This window comes from Alnus glutinosa, chromosome 8 (genome assembly GCF_958979055.1).
Source record: "Alnus glutinosa chromosome 8, dhAlnGlut1.1, whole genome shotgun sequence".
NCBI lineage: Eukaryota > Viridiplantae > Streptophyta > Magnoliopsida > Fagales > Betulaceae > Alnus > Alnus glutinosa.
The window spans coordinates 21,991,665-22,001,350 of record NC_084893.1 but is presented as its reverse complement, the minus strand read 5'-3'; positions in this window follow the sequence as shown (position 1 = coordinate 22,001,350).

Here is a 9,686-nt window from a genome sequence, read left to right as displayed (position 1 = left end):
AAAAATATATGTATTTTTATTTATTTTTTAATAAATTTTTATTTTTTTTATTAAGATAGACACATGTCGCCATCTTATTGGCGACACGTGTCGCTGACGTGGCATTTGACGGAATCTGTTAAAAATTTTAACAGAATTTGTCGTCAGGGATCGATTTGTAATTATTGCATACCACGAGGACCTCCCATGAACTTTTTAAACCATAGGGAGTGAAAAATAATTATGGCATACCACATAAACCAACAATGCAATTATCCATAAAATCTAAAGCTACTATTCAATCGCAAACAAATATTAGGTCAAAATGTCATTTAGAATAATTTCCTTTTTAACTCCTAAATACAATATTTTCAACCAAATTAACCTAATCTTTTAAATCGTGTGACTCCTAAATTTTCAACTCAATGCTAATGATACATTTTTTTAATAATTGAGAATAGTTTTTGTTTATGAGATTGGCACGCGCATGGAAAAGAGAGTCGGCATTATGTAGCCTGTCGTATGCTCCCCACGCAAAACATAGAGAACCGCGCGTGAGAGAAGCAAAAAGCGCGGAGAATATAATCTGGTGCAAACGATCACATCGCTACTTTTAGCTACTGCCTAATAGTTGCTTGCCACATCAGGGAAGCTCAAGTATTTCTCCAACGAGGCAAGTATGTATTGGTTAATTTCAGTGTGATTTTTTTCACTAAATAACTACCCACCTGTACTAAAATAATAATTGAGTAGTGGGGGCCAAGCTGCTAAAGCTACACAATTAAAGAAGCGAAGACCCCAACTTCAAAGTGAAATGATAAGCAAAATAATGAGTGGGTCAAGGTTTCTTGAAAGGGAGGGGTTTGACCAAACATATTCACCACAAGATGACAACACAATTATTTTTTAATTTATTTATTTATTTGTTGTTGGGCCACATCAATTAGTTAATTATTTCTTGTAAAAGTAAAGATAAAATATTAGGATATGGGCTTTCTAAATGAAGCCCAGGAAAGCAGGAAAAACCAAGTGTAATATGACAATATATATATATATATATATATTTAATTGTTAATGTTCTTTTCAAATTACAAAATACGTAAATATTTCTTCTCAAATTATCAAAATATGTTAATGTCTTTTTAAGAACAACAAAAAAACAAAAATAACCTTAATTTTTTTTCAATAAGACAAAAATGTCTTCATAAATTCAAAAAAACACTAAAAACTAAAAAATAATTTAAAAAAAAAATAAAATTAAAAGAACGAAAAAAACTGAAATTTTATTTATTTATTATTTCGACACTTGGCAAGGGTATTACATGCATATTTTGATAAAATTGATATTTTTGAAACGTTTTGATAGTTTGGAGAGCCAGAGTACAAGCGTTGATAGTTTATAAGATTACTTGAAAAATTACTAACAGTTTAAGAGGTTAAACTGTAATTTTTTTTTTAGAAGGGTATATGGATTATTATATTAAAAAAGATATTAAATGTAAGGTGGGGGGACCTTGCATGTGGTACAAGATTAAGTGGTCCATGGTTGATTGCGTGCGTGGGCAGATTGGCTGACGCAGACGTATACGGATATAAAACAATTACATCGACCTTTTATTTAATTTAGTTAACCGTTTAGATTTTTATTTTTATTTTTTTTCATGAAAATTATGAAATTTAATTTGGACAGTTACAAATTTTTTTTTCATACAAATAATGAAGCCACGCACGCACCAGCCGGCAATTCGCTTTATTTGATGCTCATTTAATGAGCTTGTTACCGTTAAGACCTGCAATTCTACGACCAAACAAAAATGTTTTATTTTGTTAAATGTGATATTAAATGAGCATCAAAGCAATTGATTGGACAAGTGATTGAGTAGATTAAATTTTATTTTGTCAAATAAATTTTATAAATAATATCTCATGATTATTTGTCTAAATTCAAAAATAAATAATAAGACAGAAATTCCGGTCGGTTCAAATCCAAACCGGACCAAACAATCCAAACCAGAAGAAGGAACTGACGAAACAAGCATTAATTGCCCACTTCTTTTAGTGCAGACTGTGCAGTGAAAAGGACTTTGAATTCTCTGCAATTATTAATTTCTTCAAATTGTTTTTTTTTTTTAATAGTAATTGTGAGAAATTCTCAAGGTACTGCCGTACTGGCATGTTTGCTAAATGAATTTATAATTAATTTTTTTTTTTTTGTAAGAAAAGTAAAAATGTTATGTTTTTTTAGTAATTTTTTTTAAATAATAATAAAAAATTATTGATGTGATATAAAAATTAAAATATTTTTAATTTAACTTTTTTTTAAAAAAAAAAATTAGAATGGTTTTACAAACGGTGCAATGTTGGATAGAATACAATTCTGACAGGGAATTACATGCAGTATAGGTTGCTACTTCATATTTACATGTAAGGTTTGGATCGTGTGGAAGTATGTATATAAGATTATATATGTTAATTCTAATTGAATTTATTGAATTAAATAGATTAAACCCCTCAATTTTAATTTGTTAATTTCGTAGTAAGTTTACGGGTCGTATAAAAAATTGTTAATATTTATGTTACGTGTTGAGTTCGAATCATGTCGAGGCATAAATATAAGATTATATAAGTCAACCTTAATCCGACCCATTTAATTAAATGGGTTAAACTTCTCAACCATAACCTGTTAATTTCGAATTGACCTAATTTGTACTAAATTCATAAATCGTGTTAAAAATTGTCAGTCTTACATACATCCATTTGGATTCCTTCACAAAGAGTAATAGTGTAACCCACTCGAGATTTGAACAAAGATATATATATATATATATATATATATATATATATATATATATATATATATATATATATAATCAAAAATGCATGTAGGGACGAATAACAGAATTTTGTAGAAGTTTTCTTCGTTTCAAATTTTTTAATATATATGCTTTATTCGAGTAGGTTGAGCTAAGCAAATAAATCACTCATTTTTTATACGGAATTAAAAGTGGTTTTAATGTTGGAGAATTGTCATTTGAGTCAATTTTTTTGCTCAAATGTTTTTAAATAAAAAAAGGTTTTGAAAATTGGAATAGTATATATATATATATATATATGCTATTATCTCAACTCCTAGTAGTTTTAAAAATTACGTCACTTTTAAGAAAAAGAAAAAAAACAGTATTACATATGACATTACTTTTATATATATATAAAGTTTAAAAGTCAACCAATTTCATTGCATAAAGTTGTCTCATTGTAGAAACGACGTCACTTATCTGAATGACAATGTTTAACTCAAACGACGTTTAAACAGTAAAATGACTTAAGCTAGTGTCATTTTAACATCCCATTTTTATTTATTTATTTATTTTAGGGAAAAATATATTTTAGCCCTCCAAATTACCACCCTTTCTCTGGATGGCCCCTCAAACTACCAATGCTTAAATTTTAGCTCCCGAAACTACCACTTTCTGATTTTTTGGCCTCATCCGTCTATTTATGCCGTTAATTCTAAACAGAATTCCGAAAATATCCATCTTACACTTTGAAATTCTCACGGTTAAGGGAGGGGTATTTTTAAAATTTTGACCAATTTCTGTTAGAATTAACGGCATAAATAGACGGATGGGGTCAAAAAATTAGAAAGTAGTAGTTTGAGGGGCTAGAATCTAAGTATTGATAGTTTGAGGGCCGTCTAAAGAATGAGTAGTAGTTTGAAGAGCTAATATATATTTTTTCCGTAGTGTATGTAGCAAGTCTCCCTTTGTGTTGTGTAAAACAAACCGACATTAATTCGAATGAAGATCGAAAGTCGTTGAAACAAAAAGTCGTGGGAAAAATGACAGAATCCATTTTAGTTATACGAAGTTTGTGGGAAGTCCATTCAAACATTCGATCAATCAAACAGCATGTCCTCCTGTTGACTTTGTATTCAAACGGTACTTCCCATTGTAAACGTTGATCTGACAGCATTAATTAATCAGGGTTTTTTATGCCACATTTGTCACCTTTTGTTTTGTTTTTTTTCTTTTTTCAGAAATTTATAATATAAAATGTAAAATAAGAAAAGTGGAAGCCGAAGAGAGAAAGAGATAGGAGAGATTTTAGGATTTATACTTTTATCAAATCTTTCTTCTTCTTTTCTTTTCCTTTATTTTTAAATTTTTTTTTTTTTTTAAAAAAGTGAATCAAATCTTAGACTAATATGAAAAACACAAAAAGAAAAAAGAAAAAAAAAAAGATAGAGATTTGATTATGGACAAACAACTATGATAAATACTTATAAAGAAGAATATATTAAGACTAATATGACAAATATCTCCTATATATTCTAACACTTTTTTTTAAAAAAAAAAAAATTAAATAATGTTATAAGAAGGACTAGAGTCATTTTTATGTCCTCATAAATGTAATGTGGCTTATTAAAATTATCGTTAAATTTTAGATGATCATTATTAGATTCTGATCCAATCAACATTACATTTGTGAGGACATATGGTTTTCCTTTAATTTTCATAGCTATATGTTTTATTTCTTTGAAAGATAATATAATGCGGAATATAAAAATAAACACAAAGAATTACGTGAGTCGGCCTATGATCTATGTCCACAGGATAAAGCCCAAAAGGCTACATTTTACTTCTATTTCTTTGAGCAATATTTACAATATAATATGCTCATATATATAAGAGAATTAGATAGTACAAATAAACTTCAATTACAACTAGGTTATAGTCTTCAACTATGACTAGATAATAGACTTCTATTGTAACTAGGTCACAGTCTTTAATTATGACTAGGTGATAATATTCAACTGTACATAGAGTGTAGCCATCATGAGGAAGATGTATGATTTAAGGGGGTGCTCTTGGATTAATTTCAACCCATAGAGGGGGGAATGCTATCTCTCTATTGTTAAATCCTCACGTATATATTTCAAAAGCTTAAATTTATACGAAGATGTGTACATAATTATTTAATTAACATTATAACAATCTCTCTCACTCGTAGAACCAAACAGTATTTGAATTATTTTAATTAAAACGGAAAGTAAACTGTGAAAGTCGAGGTTCAAACCCACAACCTTTACTCAAAGTTAGAATGATAGCTTTGAATTTCATATAGACGCTATATATAATGGATCAATCAAGCAAACCTATATATATATATATATATATATATATATATATATATATATATATATATATATATATATATATAGGTCTGATCTGCTGCATGTAAACCTAGGTTGCAGGTACTGGTTTGATGTATGAGGTGCATAGAAGAAGTTCAGGAATAGCGGAAGCAAGATTTAGAGGTAAGCATTAATGCTGCGTCCCTTTATTTGGTTTTTTTCTAGTAAAATTTGAGCTATTCTGGCCAAAAGAAATGAAAAAGAAAATTTAAAAAATTGTGGGTTTTACTTTACTTTAGATAGAACAAAATATTATTAGAGCACTTAGATTGAGATAGCCAAAATAGTTAAAATGTTATTTTGGCTAGTCTTATAGGCTGTAGCAACAAAATTAGCTTCACATCGATCCGACTAGCCAAAATAGCTAAAGATTTGCTGAGCTTGCTGAGAGTACTGTAGGTCAACAATGCAGAATTTATATTAATAAAAAAAACCAATTTGATTCTCGCTCTTCTTTGGAAATAGTGAAAATAGATTAAAAAATAATATATTAAATAGGATAATAAAAGTGGATAGCTAAAATTCTGTAAAAAGTATGCTAAAAGTGTATGTGCTTTGAAAAAGTAAAAAGTTTTTAAAATAGAAAAGTATTTTTTTAATTAGATATTGGCTTAACCGGATGTGAATGCTCTTACTACATCAATGGTAAGTTAAAACTAATTATCTTTATATACTGGCTAATTAACCATGGTGAGCACAAGTGTTTTAATCTAATGGTAAGTTACAATTGCTTCAAAGTATAATATCTCTATTAGGGAATCCTTAGAATTACCGCTTCTTAACTTTCAATTTGTCTCTAACCAAACGAGAAGACTGAATGTAAAAATAATATTTAATTAGATGATAAATAACTCACTTATTGGTCTTCAACCCCAATTCTTTCATTGAAGTAAATAGATTAAAAAAAAAGGATATTAATTTGTAACACCCAAATTATTACTGTGTCATCTCTGATTAACATAATTGCCCCAAGGGTTTCACCACAACACCATTATGAGGCACTAAAACACCAAAAACCTAGGTAGCCCTTATTGAAAAATCCAGTTATTATTGATGTTGTTAACTTCAACGGAAGTTTCTCAAGAGTATTGCCTGCCTTCCTTTTCCTGTTACCATTGTTTTCTTGTTCTTAATTACCTATTTCGCCAAATTGAAATAAACGAGCCGATCGTGAACACAGATTTAGGCTCGATTTATTGGACAGACACCAGGCACTGAACTAACCACTTGAACACTTTGCTAGGCAGTGAAGCAAAAAGAAGAAGGATTTAGAAAGACAAGTGGAACTTCTGAACTGCAAACTGTAACTTTCCAAGGGAAGAAGCTTTTCAAATTTCTTCAAACTCTGGCGTGTCGGATCGCCGGTGCATTTGAAGATCAAAAGTTAGCAAGCTCCAGTTGATCATCTGACTGCACGACTGTGATTCTTACACAAATGGTGTATATTTTGGTTATGCGAATCAAAAGCTTCAAATATGTCCATCAGTCCATGGCCAAATGGAGTTTTTGATATTGCTGAAAATTTTCTAAATGAAGCCGATTGAATCATCGTATGATGTTTGAAGATGCCAAATTTCAAACAAAACTATCTTATAAAAATAAGATTGATACTGTTCGATGATGCCTATATTATTTGGGTGACATATATGCACGCCGGCCACGATCCGTGTGGAGGGAGTGCTTTGTCACGGGTTTGAGGTTTACCTACCAGAGGTAGGTACATAAAGTGGTTCTACCTCGAAGGGATTTCTGAAAAAAAACCAACTTATTTTTGTTTTGGATTTACCCAATACAAAATCTCTGAAACAATGCACTTGGAATCTGTTTCTCATCTGGAACAATCTAGCATTTCACTTGCGTCATAGAGCATACATAGCAGCCACCATAACTCTAAACACAATGAAAAGAAAAGATTTGCCTCTAACGTGGAAATTCATCCACCAAATAAACTCCTCTCAGTTTCTACTAGCCCAAAGAATATTACATCCATTCCAAAGATTAACCCGAATACTGTTTTAGAATGGGTAACAGACAAGAGGGTCAAAATTCTCCTCACCCAACCCACATAAAACACATTTCGTCACTCCAAGTAAGCAAATAACAATCCATCTGTCTTGAGTGTACAATGTTCTTCTAATACCAAACCATAAAATAGAGTGGTGAGGAATAATTTACCATGACACACTAGCTTGTTCCATAGCACCTCTGGGTCGCAGTTCCGCAAGCTCTCTCAACCTTGCTTAATTGAGAAAACAAAAGTATGGGACCATCAAGCAACACACCTAATTATCCCGAATAAAGCCTCTAAGGTCCAAAATATTCCTCCAAGACCAAGAGTAATCCCTAGGATTCTGAACATCCCAAAAACTCCAGTTTTTTTAGAAGATTAGAATTAACCTAACTAGACCAGATGGTGTTACCATTATTGGAACATAGCCACACATGTCTCAACATAGCCCCGCTTTATTCCACAGCTCTAAGTTTTTAACACCCACGCTCGCCTTTTTCTTGGGAAGGCAAACCAAATTCCAAGCCACTTTAGCCCCTGAATTATTAAGCTCACCTCTCTTCCATAAGAAAGACATGAGAATCTTTTCCATTTGGTTGATGACTCCTTCGGGAAGAATAAAAAGTGATAGGATCGGAATCCAACCCCAAAACACAAAGGCACAATAATGAAACAGCATAAGATAAAGAAAAATACTGCAAGAAGTAAAATAAATACAAACAAAACCAAGCACCCAACAATCAACATAATGATTTTTGGTGACGAAGGTAAAACCCTTTTTATACTTCGAAGATAAAACCACTCCAAGGCAGCCAAACTCAGAAAGTCAATCACTAAAGAAAATTCAAAGTACATGCATAGTAAACTTACAAATTAACTCCCTTGTAAAATACTAAGACCATCTGTACGCAGACAAACTCCTTCATTGCTTTTGTGCCCTCAGCAACTCCAGCTCCTCATTGGCCAATCTTTTTTATATGACTTCCTTACTGACCCACCAATAGTTCAAGCAGTTGAAGATTTAGTAAGGGTGTGTGGTTTAAAATACTAATTCCAATATAGGTAAAGCAATGGAAGCTCTTACCAATGCCTCTCCTGGCACACAACAAAGGTGAAGCTAAGCTACCTCTCAAAATGTTCTAAAGGCTTTAGCTTGCTTAACCCTAGACAATGAACATCCTTATCTATATATAGGATGGAAAAACCTCTCTCCTACATGTAAAAAACGCTCCAGCTTTAAGCAGGAAATCGAGAGACGTCAGGATGTGTAAATGCAGTCACAGATGCCTCTAGGGTTTCATCGTAACTCCAGTGAAACACTCAACAACATCAAGACAGCTTGCTAATAGACTTCCTGACGGTGCTCTCGAGTAGGATCTGGAATTCATCTTCCGTGAGTAGCATCAAGACAGTCTTTCTGACGGTGCTCTCAAGTAGGCTCTGAAAGTCACGTATTTCAAGAAGCATTAGGAATTTAGGATCGGTCCTCTCACGTAGGGTCTTGAAGTCTTATATCACGCATCAAGTCAAGACAGTCTTGCTGACAATAGTACAAAACCTTCAATACTAAGCCTATCTTTTTACACCACAACACTTGGGTGTTAAAAAGTTTATAACCCTCATTTTGATTACCGAAATGAGCTAATTTCTAAAACCTAACAAAAATTGAGGACCAATACACTTGCATGGCAAAGAGAATTGAATTAATCAACTGAAGCCTTCATGCATAAGAGAGAACTCGGTTTGCCCAGCTCCTAACCTAAGAAGCAATCCTCTCAGCCAAAACCGCAAAATCAGCCTTCTTCAGCCTAGAAGAAAGAACTGAGAGCTTACCTTCCTAATACCCTATAATTACCAACAAATGATTCTCAATAGGCCCTGCAATTCCACAAGTAAACAAAAAGTTCCTATCAAGATTAGCAGTCAACTCCAACATATCCCTAAACTGACTCAAAACACTCCTTGACCGTAGCAACAAAAGTTTTGAACTCACCCTCACATAAGATAAGAAGGTAATCAGCAAAACAAAGATGGGATATTTTCTCCCTATGAAAACTCCAATGGAATCTGAATTGCGCTTCTTAGTCATATTATCCATGAGCCTTGAGAAAGCCTCCGTCACTAAAACAAACAGATAAGGCGACAAATGATAACCTTGCCTAAGCTCACTATTAATGCAAATAGAGAATCTAGGTGTAGTAATACACTCCTCAATCCACCACACCATAACTACAGGGACTCCAACAGTCCTTAAAACTGCCAAGACAAAATCCCACCTCACAGAAACAGAATCATATGCCTTCATTAAATCAACCTTCAAAGCACACTTGTGATATCTCTTTCTTAGGAATAGTGCCCTAAAACCCAATTTGTTTTGTGTGACATTTTCTTTGAAGTATTAAAGTCATTTATTTTCTAAGATGGATAAGAACATTGGGCATATCCTTAAGTTACATTGAATATGATTTTAGTGTGATAACATTGTTCCTCGTCGTTTAGATTAGG